The sequence below is a fragment of the Taudactylus pleione genome, unplaced genomic scaffold (genome assembly GCF_031769625.1).
Source record: "Taudactylus pleione unplaced genomic scaffold, aTauple2 ptg000393l, whole genome shotgun sequence".
Classification (NCBI taxonomy): Eukaryota; Metazoa; Chordata; class Amphibia; order Anura; family Myobatrachidae; genus Taudactylus; species Taudactylus pleione.
The window spans coordinates 4,734,480-4,752,217 of record NW_028284794.1 but is presented as its reverse complement, the minus strand read 5'-3'; positions in this window follow the sequence as shown (position 1 = coordinate 4,752,217).

Here is a 17,738-nt window from a genome sequence, read left to right as displayed (position 1 = left end):
ATATCTGTCATAGTTTTGATACATCTCCCCCTGGGTATAAGAAGTTACAACATAACATAAAAATCATAATAAAGCAGAATAGTTAACGATAAAGCAAATAAAGCTACTATTTGGACAAGGTCGACTTATCAGATGAAAGGAGAATATTTGTCATTTATTTCCATAACTCTCCTAATATCTGATTGGCTGGAAAGGACAATGAGCTGCTAACTAATTTTTCTTTACTTTGTTTATTTTTTTCACAATACGGATGAGAGGGGCCCGGTTCAGAGGTACACGCTAATTGCATGTAATGCCGATATTCACGGGGTTGGCCAATGTTGGAAATATTGCACATGCACCCCCATGGTTAACACCGGGAGATGCAGAACGAATTTGGACGTGAGTCTTGAACATCAGTGGGCATTCCAGGGATTGGAGGAGATGTTTAGGAAGATGCGGGTGTGTCACGGTCAGCAATGGCATCTAAAGACACAATGGCACTGACACTAGGTGGCCATGTTCAGAGGGAGAGTCTATGTCACCATAGGGCAGGTGCAATATTTGATTGTGCGACAGATGGTGCATCTTAATATGCATAGCACCGCAGTGGGTGGGTTCTCTCAGTTGGAAGACCATTGGCCGATGCATTAGCCTTGTGACGCAGTCATGGCTGCAACTGCGTCCAGCTCTGAATTAGGTCCAAAATTGGGAAAAAATACTGAATACATTTTCGAGGAATTTTTTTTTATTTTTATTAATTTGGTTTTTTTAGGTATCTATTTGACCCATTGACCAGTATACATATTCAGGGGTAGTAATTCTATACTGGTCAGTGGTTTTGGACATAATAACACAACGTATAACTCAATTTTTTTTTTACAAATACAATTATCTTAAAATACAAATAAAAATTATAACTAAAAAATTAACAAAATGAGCTGAATTCTTACTAGAGAAACAAGGGGGAATCATTGGGGTTTTCCATGATGTGTGCAGCAATGCCTGGCTATTGGCCGGGACAGAGGTTATAATAAAGTTATGGATAATCAGGGTGTGGTATGAAGAGTTGACATTGAGAATGTCGACACCAGAATGTTCACAGGTACTAAATGTCGACAGTCTCAGTGTCAAAACTGACATTAGTTCGACTAATAAATTGTCAATGTTCATAAATGACAACATGGTTAAAAATGTTGACAGATTTTGCTTATTTTAGCCTAACCATAGCCCTTAACCTAACCCAAAACCTTACCCTAATCCTAACCCTAGCCCCAATCCTAAACCTAATTCTAACCCTAAAAATAACACAAAAATGTTCTGTCGGCATACAGTATAAAATGCAGACATTATGAACATGTTGACGTTTTGATATTCGTGAATGTCAAAATTTTACGTTGACATAATATCCATGTCAACATTCTAAATGCCAACATTCTGGCTGGAACCCAATAATCAATAGCCTATCAACTTTACACTTACCACTGGTTCTCCATATGGTCAGGCATCACCAAGTTAGGTCTGTTGGTACAAGATTTTAAGTGGTGGAACACTCTTACCTATTGGGCATATGTATAGGTAGTTCTGGGTAGAGGAAAATCCAGCTAGGGAGGCATAGTTATTTTGGATTTAATCCTAGTTAATAAACCAGATGTTACATCAGGATATAGTTAATTTACCGGCGACCAGGATGTCAGAAGCATGACCCGGGACTAAAGATAGGCGTTGAAATCCAGATGCCTATCTTTAACCCGATGCCGAAATCCCGACAGCCGGCATCCTGAACAAAGGAAAGCGGGGCCCTGTAAGGTGTTAGCCGCCTGGGGAGGGTTCATTTTATGGACTCCAGGGGGAGATTAGGGTTAGGCACGCCCCGGGGTGAGTTAGTGTTAGGCTACAGTGAGGGGGTGTTAGGGTTAGGCACCTCCCGGGGAGGGATAGGTGTAGGGTGCGGGAAAGAGGGGTTAGGGTTAGGCACCCACCGGGGGGAGGTTAGGGCTAGGCACCACCGGAGGGAGGTTAGGGCTAGGCACCCCCTGGGGGGAGGTTAGGGCTAGGCACCACCGGGGGGAGGTTAGGGCTAGGCACCACCAGGGGGGAGGTTAGGGTTAGGCACCACTAATGGAGGGTTAGGGGGGCGAGAAGGGTAGGGTTAGGCTACTTACCATGCCTGTTGGCATCTTCATCGTTCGGGCTTCTGGCATCAGGATTTCATACCCAACCCATTACATCTACAGATTGGGACATTTTAGGAATTAGGACTGACGTCATGGTAACCTTTCACGTGTCTTTTAATAAAATGTAAGAACTCTGGAGAAAATCATACAGAAATAATAATTTATAATATAATAATTTCTGAAGGTCTGTCCCATCTTCTCAACGCACACATGGCTGGGACAATATACTAGTTATAAATAACCCTCATGGCAAGAAGAGCTCTACAAATAAAGAGAGACCTATTATTCTAAATTATAAAGTAGTAGCGGTGATATGGGCTAATAGAAGCATTACATTGTTAAAAGTAAATGATACAAATATATCATTCCTTATAAGGCAAGTAATACAATATTTTAAGGAGAAATGAGACTGGTAAATGCAAACTGAGAAAATAAATGATACATAAAGCTTAACCCCAAAATGTGTTTTCAAATATCTAAATAGCAAAAACAAATGAGACATTGATAGCATCGGGCTGCTAAACACACACGCAGTCTCACGGCGATAGTATGCTAATCCATTGCGATCGCTATGCCGCCGCAGTACTACATAAGGACGCCCACCTTACCTTACACACATCCGTAATCCTTAGCAAGACTGCGAAACCATCGCTAACATGGAGTACCATCGCAGCCTCACGCACACTTGCACAAGGTCAGATCTTACTCAGGAATTGATAACCTCATCGCACGCTATGAGTACTCAGTCTGCGCAGGCCATCGCAGTGGATAATTTATGCACGTCCCAATGCACTGGCATTCGAACGCACTGGAACGCCAGCATTTCGCCGACTACCCCCTCATCACCTCCCACAAACAGCACTTCCTGCCAATCACTCTGCGTTGGGTCTGCGTAGCCACTGTGATCACAGTCCCGATCGCAGTGGCTAGTTCACGCACGCGCACTGCGAGGCATACACATGCACCGATCGCACCAATCGGCCGATTGCGTGCAGGTGTGGCAGCCTGTGGCAATCTGTTCATCAGACAATTAATTGCATAAATATTATTCAATTGCTGCTATAGGAGAGTGCAACAACATAGCAATAGAATGATGTATCATTTTCGAAATAATGTGTTTTCCTTTTTCCTAAAAAAGAAACTATGACTGCAGACTTAAACCTGTTCTACTACACAGGATATGTGAATAAAGGGAATATATATTACCAAGGTTTCACACAGTGCTGTTTTAAGGGGATTGTGAATATCTTTTATAGGACTATATAATTGACATTGAGTGAAGTTAGTGATAGTGAATAGATGTAACTTCACTGGATGGCATGTTTTACTGTGCAATGTAGATTCATAGGGCTCTATTTATTAACATTATTTTTACTAAAATAAAGTGAAAAAGGCTGTTTTCACACCCTTTTCACATTATTTTAGTATCACCTATAGTTATTACAGGGCAATTGGAGTAGAATTTGTAAAATTCTACTCCAACCCCTAAGTATCACTTATTTTTAGTAAGCAGATTGCATTTCCCATAACTGTAATGGGAAATGTGATCTGACCAAAGTTACTAAAAATAAATGTGAAAAAAATATCAGGGAAAGCCCTGTGATAATAACGCCACCTGGAGGTGGAGTTATCCAGGGTCTCCCCCGGTTACCGGACTCCTGGCCTGCTCTAATGGGGAGAGCAAAGCCAGGAGTCGGTCCCAGTAATCAGCTGTGTGGTCTAAACAGACCGCAAGCTGATTACTGTAAAAAAAAGAAAAAAAAAAATAGTAAAAAAAAAATTACTTACCTGACTCCAGGGACTGGTGAACTGGGCTCCGGTGATGACTCCCCTCTGGTCAGCTGGTCTCCCATAGTGCACTGCTGCCCGGTCATCAGGTGATCGGGTCCCAGTGCAGTATGGGAGATCACCTGACTGGAGGAATGGAGAACATCACTGGAGGCCTGGAGCATGCAGGTAAGTGTAAGTAAGGGAGAGGGGGGTTGCGGCGGTGGGGAGGGGGGGTCGCGGGGGGTCCACGATCGCGGGGGCGGGGCTCAGCGCCGGAGGGGGTAGCAGCGGCGACCGGTCGGCGCATGTGCGGGCACTTAATCACTGTATTTTTTTGCAAAAATACCGTGATAAGGCTCCAAAGGGGCTTCGCAGGGACAGAGCTTTATCTCAAGCTCTGTCCCTGCAAGGGATCTGTAGTAAATCCCTGTGATATTGCCTGAATTCGCAATGCGAATTCAGTCGTTAATATCACACTACAATCTGCATTACCAATGCGAATTGTAGTAAATAGAGCCCATTGTGAGAAATATCAAATGATAATGATCAGCACGTCTAGATACTGAACATATGCCTTATAACTGTAATACTTGGAATATATGCTGTTTTGGATGAATGGTTACCATTGCTTTAGGGGACGCATGCAGACCAAGAAAACTATCTGACTTTATTTAATACTATTCCCAATATAATGAATATGTGTTATGTTATTCATTTCTAACACTTTTTTTAAGTGATGCTGCTGCACATTACAAATGCAACTTGACATAATATACATTCTTTACAGATGTGATGACTATGATACTATATGGATAATAACATTTAGGGGTCTATTTACTAAGCAGTGTTAGGAGACAGAGTGAAAAGTGATAAGAAAGTGATAAGGTGCCAGCCAATCAGCTCCCAACTGTCATTTTTCACAGGCTGTGTTTGAAAATTGACAGTTGGGAGTTGATTGGCTGGCACCTTATAACTTTCTTATCACTTTTCACTCTGTCTCCTAACACTGCTTTGTAAATAGACCCCATAGTGTGGCCAGAGGGGAATTACTTCAAAGATTGTGTAATATACACGTATCCAATAATGAAGTTTGAATTTATTCATATATATGTTTTTGAATATATAGTTTTTTGAATATTTTCACATTTTTAAAAGGTATTTTTGTATTTTAATTATACACTTGATACTGATTATTTTACAAGGGTACATATTAAAAGTTAAGTTTTAACAGTATTAGAATGGTCAGGCTCACACAAGGCAACCGCAGACACACTTGGACTCTCCTCGGGGAGCTGTGACTTTTCTGAGTACACAGTTGGTTCAGGTACCTTAGCTTTTTTTTTTTTTATTGACACTTCTACAGGGAGAAGAGCTTACATCATTATAAGATGCAGAACCACCAGTCATAAATAAAGGGCAAGGCTTTATCCTTTCCTTGCCACTTCTGTAGTAAATGGCATATTGCCAATTTTTGGTTTCTCTGCAGCTAACTTTTAATTTTTTTTTCTTTAAACACTGTAAAACATCGCTTGTTTGATTTCAAATGCCCTGACTTAAGCACTTGGGCATCGGCCTTCGTAGATGACGTTGACGGCCTTGCATCATCATCATGACTGCTGGCAGCAGCTGCAAGACTGGTATGTGGCTCCTGCTCTCCTCTCATTTGATCGTCCTCCATATCAACAAACTTACACTGTGGTCTGACCAGCAGTGTCACCAAACAATATTTTTTTTAACACTGGGAAAGAGCACCCCTGAATGAGGCAGCAGCCCCTTGATGAACAACACAGACAGCACCCCTTCTCTATGGACAACAAAGCAACCCTGCAAAGTGTGGACAGACCACAAATACGTGGACGATAAACTGCGGTCTGGCCGGCAGTGTCACTAAACAATAATAGCACAGCTAAGTTGCTAACACATACACAAAAAATATATATATTTTTATTTTTTGTGGATTGATAATAATAATTTTATTTAATTTTTATTTTTTAAACACTGGGGAAGAGCACCCCTGAATGAGGCAGCAGCCCCTTGATGAACAACATAGACAGCACCCCTTCTTTATGGACAACAAAGCAAGCCTGCCGAGTGCAGACAAACGACCTGCAGAGTCACAAATACGTGGCCGATAAACTGCGGCAGTGTCACCGAACAATAATAGCGCAGCTAAGTTGCTAATGCACACACACAAAAAAAAACTGCGGCACCCCTTCTTTATGGACAACAAAGCAAGCCTGCCGAGTGCAGACAAACGACCTGCAGAGTCACAAATACGTGGCCGATAAACTGCGGCAGTGTCACCGAACAATAATAGCGCAGCTAAGTTGCTAATGCACACACACAAAAAAAGCACTTTTATTTTTTTTGATACTGGGTAAGAGCACCCCTGAATGAGACAGCAGCCCCTTGATGAACAACACAGAGGGCACTCCTTTTTTATGAACAACAAAGCACCCCAGAGTCACAAATATGTGGATGATAAACTGTGGCAGTGTCACTGAACAATAATAGCGCAGCTAAGTTGCTAACGCACACACACGAAAAAAACAAAAGAAAGAAAAAAAAGCAAATTTTTTACACTGGATAAGAGCACCGCTAATTGACAGAGCACCCCCCCTGGATAACTGCAGCTCTAGCCTGATGGACAGCAGCAGTCACAGTTAATTGACAGGACAAGTGACACAGCAGCTGTAGCACCCACTGAATGAGGTCCATTGTCCCCAATGGGAAACAAACACACACATTGTCTCAATGAAAAAAAAAACACACATTGGCCCCCCATGGGAAAAAAATAAAACACATTGAGGGAGATGTACTAAGCTCTGGAAAATGACAAACTGGAGAGTGATAAACTACCGACCAATCAGCTCCCTAACTATTTGAAAAATGACAGTTAGGAGCTGATTGGTTGGTAGTTTATCACACTCCAATTTTCCAGAGCTTAGTACATCTGTCCCATATCCCACTACATGAATAATTAAAAAATATCCACAGGTAAAAAACACACATTTGCCTCCACAGAAAAAAAACACACACATTGTCCCCAATGGGAAAAAACACACACATTGTCCCCCCAAGGGAAAATAAAAAACACACACACTGTCCCCAGTGGGAAAAAAACAAAAACATTGTGTTAATGCCGCATGAGACATCGGGGGACAAAATACGCCCCCTGACTCCATCGCAGATCTGAGTCAGCATTGGATCCCCATCAGTCACAGCATTGGCCATCTGAGCTAGCTTAAGGCTACTCAAAATGGCTGTCACAGTTCCATAGCTGAGGGCAGTAAATCTGTATCACAAGACACAGACAATGGCCTTGGCACTCCAAGAAAATTGGGGTGACACACTGGCTGTCACTGCCCATTCCCTCCCCATAAACAGCTGCAGCATAGGAATCATGCTGCAGATTAGGGGCACAGTGACCGTAGTCACAGAAGGAGACCTGCACATGTGTAGTGCAGATCCTGCTCATGCACAGATCTCCAGAAATCAGAGCTGTACACAAATCATTAGGTTTGTAAACAACTGAATCAAACCCCTTGTCCCCTACAGCAAAAACATAAAACACATTGGCCCCTACCAAAAAAACACACACACACACATTGGCCCCAAGAAGAAAAACACACACATTTGCCCCCACAGGAAAAAAAGAAACACATTGTCCCTCACAAAAAAAAAACATTAACCCCCACAGGAAAAAACAAACAAACACATTGGCTCCCACAAGAAAAAAATAAACACATTGGTCCCACAGGAAAAGATACACACATTGGCCCCAACAGAAAAAACAAACACATTGGCCCCCACAGAAAAAAAACAAACACATTGGCCCCCACAGGAAACAATAACAAACACATTGGCCCCCACAGGAAAAAATAACAAACACATTGGCCCCACAGGAAATATACACACATTGGCCCCCACATAAAAAAACAAAAACATTGGCCCCCACAGAAAAAAACAAACACATTGGCCCCCACAGGAAAAAAAATCAAACAGATTTGCCCCAACAGAAAAAATCAAACACATTGGCCCCCACAGGAAAAAATAAACACATTGGTCCCACAGGAAACAATACACACATTGGCTCCAACAGAAAAAAACAAACACATTGGTCCCCACAGAAAAAAAACAAACACATTGGCCCCCACAGGAAAAAATAACAAACACATTGGCCCCCACAATAAAAAATAACAAACACATTCACCCCACAGGAAAAATACACACATTGACCCCCACATGAAAAAACAAAAACATTGGCCCCCACAGAAAAAAACCAAACACATTGGCCCCCACAGGAAAAAAAAATAAAACACATTTGCCCCCACAGAAAAAATCAAACACATTGGCCCCCACAGGAAAAAAATAAAGTACATTACTCCCACAGAAAAAAATAAAAAAGACATTGTCCCCCACAGAAAAAATAAACACATTGCCCCCCACAGAAAAAAACAGACACATTGGCCCCCACAGGAAAAAAACATGCACATTGCCCCCCACAGGAAAATAAAAACAGACACATTGGCCCCCATAGAAAAAAACAAGCACATTGGCCCCCGCAAGAAAAAAAACATGCACATTGGTCCCCACAGAAAAGAAACAGACACATTGGCCCCCACTGAAAAAACACATTAAATATTGCCCCTCCCCCACAGAAGACTTACTTAACCTGTCAGTAGCAAAGGAGAGAGAGGAGCTGCCAGTACCTTCCTGTCCCTCAGCCAAGGGTGGCACTGGCACCCATCAGTGGCTGCAGCCTCAGTGACTAGGTCACTGCAGAGAGACAGAGCACTGTGTGGGTGGGATCTATTGTATCATACTGCAGCATCTCTGTAGGTCATGGCCGCATCTGAGCTGCCCGAAAGAGCCCATGCTGCCTGAGCCCATAGTTAGAACTGGTGGTGCAGCTGGTGCTGTGGTTCCTGCCAGGCCCACCAGTCTTGATCAGTCCACTGTTTTCACACCCTTTCTATATTATTTTAGTATCACCTAAATGCATCAAAGGGCTTCTGGAGGAGTTTTTGTAAACTGAAATCCACATATTTTTTGAATGCACATCGCATTCCTAATACCTATAATGGGAAGTATGTTCGCATGGGAGCAATTTTGAATTTACAGCGGTAGCCTTTTTTAACAGAGGTCTTTTAAGATTGCCTTGTGGACAACATTAGTCGTTTTTTCCTCCTGATGTTTTAATACAGTGGCCTCAGAGGAAATAGAACAGATAATACAAAAAGACCCTGGAAAAAGGAAACTCAATTTAACTAACAAAGAGTTTGAGGCCATTAGATCTCTGGGAGATGATAAAGATCTCATTATTAAGCCAGCAGATAAGGGTGGAGGGGTGGTCCTTATGAAAAGGGAAACGTATACAGTATGCAGGAGATCTAAAAACAACTTAACGATGAGGGTGCAAATCAGAAATTAAAGTGTGACCCCACTGTAAGGATGGAAGGCCTTGTTGGATTTAATGACAAGAGCTCTGGAAAATAAGGTCATAACAAAAAATGAGTTTGATTTTCTCAATATACAAGATCCTTCTATACCTACAATATATGTGCTCCCTAAAGTACATAAGGACCCCCCACCCCCCAAGTAGACCAATAATCTCTGGGTGTAGTAGTCTTACCAGCAATCTTTCACCTATTGTGGAATTCTACTAACAGCCATTAGTTCAATCCACTAAGGCATTCCTAAAAGATACAGGGGATGAAGAAAATGTAAGGACTATGAGCCCGATTCAGCATGAATATCAATTGGAACTGCGTACGCAGATCATCCGATGGTGCATATTGCATATGCTTATGCACCGCAGTGCATCTCAGAGTGAGTGATGGGATGACAGGGTTTGGGGGTGGTGATGGGGGAGTGGTCAGAGAAACATGGGCGTGCCGGTCTGTTTGAACGCCATTACATGGGCGTTCATAGATTAGCCACTGCGACGGTGTATGCAGCTTGAGTACTCGTGCGACGAGACTTGCAATTTCTGAGACAGGTCAGGGCTGCTGTAATTGTGCCTGAGGGTCCGATGTTACTCAATGATACTGATGTGTAGCGAGGTATTATGGATGTGAGATACTGTAACAGTATTGGATGTCTCTATGCTGGCTTTGCCATTGCAAACATTAGCATATTTTCGCAGCAGCAATGGAAATTACCAACAGGTTGGGTACAGGCGCTGAAATGGGCTATCAATTCCGAGCTACTACTGAATAGGGCTAGTCAGGCCCATAAAATATGTAAATAACGCAGAATGTGTAGTAGTGCTTTTGATGATATTAATAAACGTCTTGTTTCATAAACAACTCATATTTAATAAAAAGAATTAAAACGCAATATATTGCAATACAATAAAATTACACTATACAATCAGAGAAATGAATAAAAAATATATATAATAGGACAATTGTCACCCTTAGTCTATGTCCACATAGATAAACATCTGTTCCTATAATGTTCCTGGATAAAAAAAAAAAACAATCTCAAGGATGTATTGTAACACTTGTATAAATTCACTGGAACTGTCCCGTATAAGTATCAATTGACAACAGGTGGTACTTGGACTGTTCAAGGTATATGTACCGTTCCTTGCACCGATAGGGGGAATGCTCCTATTGACATACACAATTGACATGCTGCACTTGGAGTCCTCCAAAGTTTACGGTGTGGGACTGTAATAAGGTCCAGTAGATGAAACAGGCAAAATAAGTTCCAAAAATGCCCCAAGTGGGGTGAATCCAGTGAGCTGGTCCAGAGTATTCAGTTCAGCGGTGACATTGAAAATGAGGTCACTCAGGTAAATTGGGGTGATGTCCTGGTGGTGTCCTGACGCATTTCGCTGTACAAATTGATCACTGCATGCATGATCGCAATAGCTATCAGGCCCTATGTGTTGGATGTACTAAATGGAAAATGGGGTAAAAACTCAGTTTTCTGAGTTTTACCGCATTTTTTGTATGTATCATCACCTGGCTGTCGGGTCTCCGATGCTAAGGGTAACGCCAGCTTTTGCTGGCATTACCCTACAGAAGCCTGTGGGCTTCTACCGCATCGAAACTGCTATGAGGGATCCGATCGGATCCCTCCCAGCAAGCCCCGCTGCCACTGCGTCACTCTGCGCATGCGCAGATGGACTCCCGGGTCATAAACACGGAAGTCCTCGGCACAGCGCACATGGCAAAGGACAGCTCTTATCGGAAGAGTTGTCCTATTGCGCTACTGATCGCATATGTTAGTACATATGAGATCAGTAGGTATGCGAAGCATGGCGGGTTATACTCCGCAAGGTTAGTACATCTCGCCCTCTGTGTGGGAAGATGGGGATTTCCTTTGCAGTGCAAACGTAAGCACTCTATACACTATAATTGAGTTAGACAAGAGCCTAACGGCCCTTTATTCTTGAAAGTATTAAACTAAGTTTATTGAATAATTATTTTTATTTTGATGGAGCTTTTTACTTACAGCGGGTTGGCACTGCAAGCGTGGCGCTATGTGTGTTTTGGATTCCTGGGCTCTCTCAGCCATTTTCTGGAGGAGATTCCCTGTGACTGGACCTAGGCATCCGGAGCAAAGAACCAGTCTCCCCATTGTACATCTAGGATTCCTGGGAACCCCCAGGCTGTTGTTTGACGCTGCTTTTGCCACTATAGAGTTCACTTATACGCTTATATTCTGATGTCTTTGTTAGTGCAATATGTAAATTAAACCTGTGGGGTTTTTGTTTAAAATAAATTGTTTTCTATCTGTTTTCCTGAACCTTTGTGGCTGTAAAAGTACATTGGGAGGGGAAGGGATGCAGTCAGGAAGCCAACGGTCGAAATGCCGACCACCAGCTTCCCGACTGTGAAATCCCGGCAAGGTACTAATGACAGGCATTGAAATCCCGATGCCTGTCATTAGACCTACGCCGGGAGCCTGACACTCGGCATAGCGAACAAAGGTAAGCCAGACGCGGACAGCTGCAGGGGGGGAGGGTTAGGTTTTAGGACTCCCGGGGGGACTTAGGGCTAGGCCTCCCCCTGGAGGCTTAGGTTTAGGCTAGGGGAAGGGGGGGTTAGGTTTAGGCCAGGGGAAGGTTAGGGTTAGGCACCCCCCCCCGGGAGACTTAGGTTTAGGCTGCGGGGAAGGGGGGGTTAGGTTTAGGCACTTAGAGGGTTGTTAGGGTTAGTCACTAGGGGTGGAGGTTAGGGTTAGGCACCCCTAAAGGAGGGTTAAGGTAGTGGGTTGGGTTAGTTGTACTTACCTGCCGGCCTTCCGCTGTCGGGATTACATGCTGATTGCGAGGGGAGAAACCATACACAGATTATGCATATTGGAAAGGAAAACTACTCTGCACTGTGAAAGGCTGCATGGAGGGGTTATATCCTGATTGAATCATCTCCAGTTATAAGGATTTTAAATGAATATGACATGTTTTACAGTGACTATTGTTACTTCTCATACACGCTAGTGATACACACGAACTTGGTACTAGGAGAGCGCCTTTATTTTGGTGCATTTGTCTTTAATCAGGGAGAGTTGACAAGTATGCTCTGCACATGACTCGTAAGGCAGTGCAAAGTGTGGAGACAGAGGCCCTGATTCAGAGCCGGATGCTCTGACAGATCGCTCGCTCTGAATCAGGGCCGGCCTTCTGGTTTTTTAGAACGGCCCCCTGGCCGCTCGCATAGCTGTGGGTGACCACCCACAGCTATAGCGAGCATCCAGGCAGATGGTCACGATGGTCAAGACCATCGTGACCATCGGGCTTGTGACGAGACCCTTGTGGTAGGGTCTCGTGGCCGCAAGCCCCAGAGAGATTTCGACTCTAACAGAGCCAAAATCTCTCTCACTGACATCACTTGTGATGTCAATGGAGCCGCCCCCAGACGGTAGGCGTTCTCATGGGAACGCCTCCGTTTGGCCAGCCACCCCCCCGGCCCGCCCACCAAGTGGGCGTGCTGTCACTCAACATCGACAGCACGCCCCCTTTGGTGCGAGACCCAGAGCGACGGATTGCCCGTCGCTATCCGGGTCTCGTGCATGCACACGACGGAGCCAGCTCCGTCGTGCGCATGCGCACTGGCCCACCATCGACCCAGTGCGAGCGCACAGCGCTTGCGACTGGGTCTGAATCAGGCCCAGAGCATCTACCTTGGGTCTGATAGAACACTGGCTGCTGCAGGAAAAAAATAAACATCTGTAATAGAAAATAAATTAATAAAATAACTTACCTGCACTCAGGGGTCGGTGATCGGTGAGCCCCTTCTGTGACCCGGTCTGCTGGGCTGTGTGGTCAGCTGATATGTCAGTTGAGAGCAGCTCAGCTGACCAGGTTTACAGAAGGAGCTCACCGATCACCGATCACCAATCACTGGGTGGAGGTAAGCGATTTTATTTATTTATTTTCTTTTACAACCATTATTTTCTTTCTGCATGCAGCCGGTTGTCCCCATCTGTTGTGTGAGGAATGGGTGAGCTGCTGGACAGATCTTCGTGCCAACTCACTCATCACTCACTGGGCCTGATTCAGACCCATTCGCAAGCAGCCGCTCGCTCATTCCTGGCCGATGTTCTGCAATTGCGCACGCATATGCACCGTTATGCGCATGCACGACTGAGTCTTTGCAAACAGATATTCGTTCGCTCGTACGGACTGAGAGCAGGAAGTGACTTCCGATAGTTGATTGACAGAAAGGGCCGTTTGTGGGAGGTGATGGGGAGGTGGTCTAAAAACGCAGGCGTGCCACAGCATTCGCACGCCGTTTTCGGGGTGTACATAAATTAACTGCTGAGAGAGAGAACGAAGAGCGGAAGTAGTAATACGTCACTCTGCGAGCAGGCCTCAGGTTGGGATGATCGTCCAGTTTGTGGTAGGGTATGGTCTCCCGCAAGACCGATAGTCTTTTCGTTAATACCTTATGTAACCGATGTAACTAGTGATGTTACTATTTCGGAGCCCACAATGCAATCACTTAATAGTCTGCAAACTTCTTACTAATAACAGGGCTAATTGGATGCCCAATTGCTCAGGTGCATTTGAAGGAGCAAATTGGCTTAATTAACCAAATAACTGTTGGTGCTTATCGAAACATGTTAGTATAGCAAAGTATCCTGAAGCTAGTATTATTTTCTACTTTTGCGTAAATGTTGTTTTTGGACAATTACCTTTTAAGTGTGTTTGTTAATTTTTTTTATTTTATTTTTTATAATAATAATAATAATAATAATAATAATAATAAAAAAAAAAAAGCGTTAACCCCCCAAAAAACCAAAGGAAAACATTTGGACAACACTTATGTTAATTAATTACATTATTGACATCATTAGCTTAACATATGCTGTGATAAACCGATAGACAATCGAAACAGCACATGTTTGCAGGGGGAAAAAACCCTGCGAGCGCAAACGCACAAAAAAAGATTAGCGAGTGGTTCGTTCACTAACTTCTGTCGCTTGCTAGCTATAGGAGGAGCATTGCAGAATATTGGGGACGTCAGTTTTGTTACGGGCAAAAGGCATTGATTAGCACATTCCCGTTTGCCTGCCCTGTGGGAGAGCGGCTGCTTGCGAAAGGGTCTGAATCAGGCCCACTGTCATCAGTTCTGCTCATACTTGCCAACTCTCCCTGAAATCATAGCAATCTCCCTGACTCCCTGAAGAGTCCAGCAATCTCCCTGACTCCCTGAAGAGTCCAGCAATCTCCCTGATTGTACCTTTACCCCCATTATGTAGCTGTATGGAAACATTTGTAAAACACAATATATGAGCAAGCCCTAAAAAGGTATCAAAAGATCTTACTAACTGCTTTGGGGCTCATTTACATTTGGATGTAGGACAATTTTATGACACGCCTCTCAGATGTAGCAGTACACGCCCAATTTACCACCGTGCTCATAGGTGTTACTTCCACAATCTCCCTGAAATGGTTTTTCAAAAGTCGGCAAGTGAAGGCAGGGCCGTAACTAGGGTAGTGCGACCAGTGCCGTGGCACAGGGCACCGCAGGGCAGGGGGTGCTGTTTGGGGCTGTCAATTTTCCTGTTTATAATCATCCTCACTTGTAGCTTCCTCTTCTTTTATCCCCAGCATCTCCTGGCCTCCCCTATCTCTTCCCCATTATGTCCCTATTTAAAAAATGGGGGGTGCGCCAATGCTCTCTCTAGCACAGGGTACCAAAAAGTCTAGTTACGGCTCTGAGTGAAGGCTTTCTCGCAAGCTCTGTCCATGCACCCAAATATTGATACATTCCTGCAATATTTGGTAATATTACAATGCACATGTAGTCAAATTTATCTCATCACTATCTGCCTCTGAAATGCGGATTGTGATAAATAGGCCCCTTAGCCTTAGATGTATATTTATAACAATCTGATCTAACATCCCCCACTCCTTCCCCCCATGTGACGATTCCACACTCCCAGTTTCACTTCATCCGCCGGCTTTAGACCAGTCAGAGTCTCTCCGCATGTGTGGGAGGTCTGATGGGCATGCAGGAGGGTTTAATTTTATTGACCATTTCCATTTTTTTCCCGTGAATGGGTGGGTAGGGGCCCCAGTGCATTGCTTTGCCCAGGGCCCACACTGCTGTTAAGACAATCCTGCCTTCCACACAAAGTCATCACATACAGCCTTTAAATCTGAATGTACATTGAGCCGTGCAAATCAGGGCAGTGTAGCCACTAAATTAAAGAACTGTGGTCAACCACAATATAGTAACAGAGAGTCAGCACAGGTCAGGTCATACCAAACTAATCTAGTTCATTTCTATGAGCAAATAAATCATAATGTGGATTTTTGCCAAAACAAGTGAAATATAATGTATTTGAATTTGCATTTGATATACTTCCACATAACAGATTGGCCCATAATGTATAAACAGTGAATATAGACACATGGGTAGGTAAATGACTGAGAGATAGTACTCAGAAAGTTGTTATATGTGGAATCATGGCCAGACTGCCCACCTGGCACTTCTGACAAATTATCTTTAGAGCCCGCACAGGAAAAAACAGAAAGAAAATAATATTACAAACATCCTGGGTGTATGCAACATACAAACGTAGGATGGGATGGTATATACCTCTTCAAACCAACTTATATAATAATCATAGTATCCAATGATGAAAAGAGATTTAATTTTTGAGTTGGCGGTGCTCCCCTGAGTCAGAGAGATACAGAGTATGTAAATGTGTAGAAAAAAGGAAAGAAGACTCTAGGTTGGGTGCAGAAAAAAGGAAAGAAGACTCTAGGTTGGTGTCTTACATACTTCTCAAACATGATAATCTTATTTTGGAGGAATGTGAGAGGGAAATTGAAACCCTAGGTAAGAAGCTTGAACAATGGGAAACTGACAATACCTTCCAAAAAAACTTTGAGCAGAGTAAAAAAGATTTGGAAAACTATGAGAAAATCATTATAGAGAGGAAAAAGAATAAATTCTCTAGAGACAAAAAGGACTTCTCGACTGGACATATTTTCCATTGGAGACCATCTAATAGAAGAGATCTCCACAGAGAACAAAACAGTAATTATTCCTCCTCAGAACTGGAATCCTCAGGTGACGAAGGAACCACACCTAAGACATCCAGTTCCTCTAATTCATTAGCACCGGTTTTTTTAGGGAATTCGAGAGGAAATCGGGAACCATACAGAGGAAACAGAGGAAGATCAGGAGGTCAAGGAAGAAGAGGAGGATCAAAGTGTGACAATCTGTCGCCCAGCAGATACAGTACATGAAACCAACACAAGAAATAATAGACAGTTTAAAAATCATTAATCTATCAACACATATACTTACGACTGCAGAAATGGGAGTTCTCAGTAGAGGTTTATCATTTTCACCCACATCTAAGTTCAATCGATTTAAATGGGAAAAAGATCTCAAACTGTTTGGTAGAAAATTATTGTTGAAAAAGTTTTTTTCAACAAAACAGGAGGACATAGTGGCTACTACACAAGAATCTCTTACTGAATTGGAAGCATCAGCATTATCAGCACTTGAGAGTCTACAAGAAGAATCTGATTCGGCATTACCAATATTTTGACAACGACCACAGTGTAAAAATAAATCTCTCTTTTTTCCCTCTGAAACTGTTTGTCCAGAGGTAAATATCTTTATGAATTTGATTTCACAGGATCTGGACAAATTATATAATAATAAACATCTTCATAGCAGAACATCTAACCTCAATAAGGAAGAGAGGGAAGCCCTTCAAGACATCAAAGGATGGTCCGATGTTGTAATCAAACAGATAAAGGGGGTAACATAGTGATCTGGCCCAAAACTGAATACTTGAAAGAAGCATACCGACAACTCCTAGATGAGGAATGTTATCAAAGAATACTCTTGAATCCCATAGATACGTTCAAAAATATATATTACAATATGATAAACCGTGCATTTGGAAATGGGATCATTACTAAATCCGAACATGCTTACCTTAATGTGGAACATCCTAAATTGGCGACTTTCTATCTTCTCCCCAAGGTACATAAGAACAGTATCACTCCACTGGGGAGACCAATAGTATCAGGCATAGGCAGCCTAGCTGAAAAAGCCAGCACTTTTATAGACTTACATCTTCGCCATTTTGTTCTACAACTCCCCTCTTATACAAAGGATACTTCGGATATCCTTAAAAAACTCAATGATACTAGACAGGAGGAAGGCCAAATTTTAGCGAGTCTAGATGTGGAGGCCCTCTATACCAGCATCAATCATGATGTAGGTATCAAAGCGGTGCGATATTTCCAAGACATGGAAGATCACAATGAATTCCAAGACTTTATACTGGAACTACTGGATTTTGTACTACACTACAATTTCT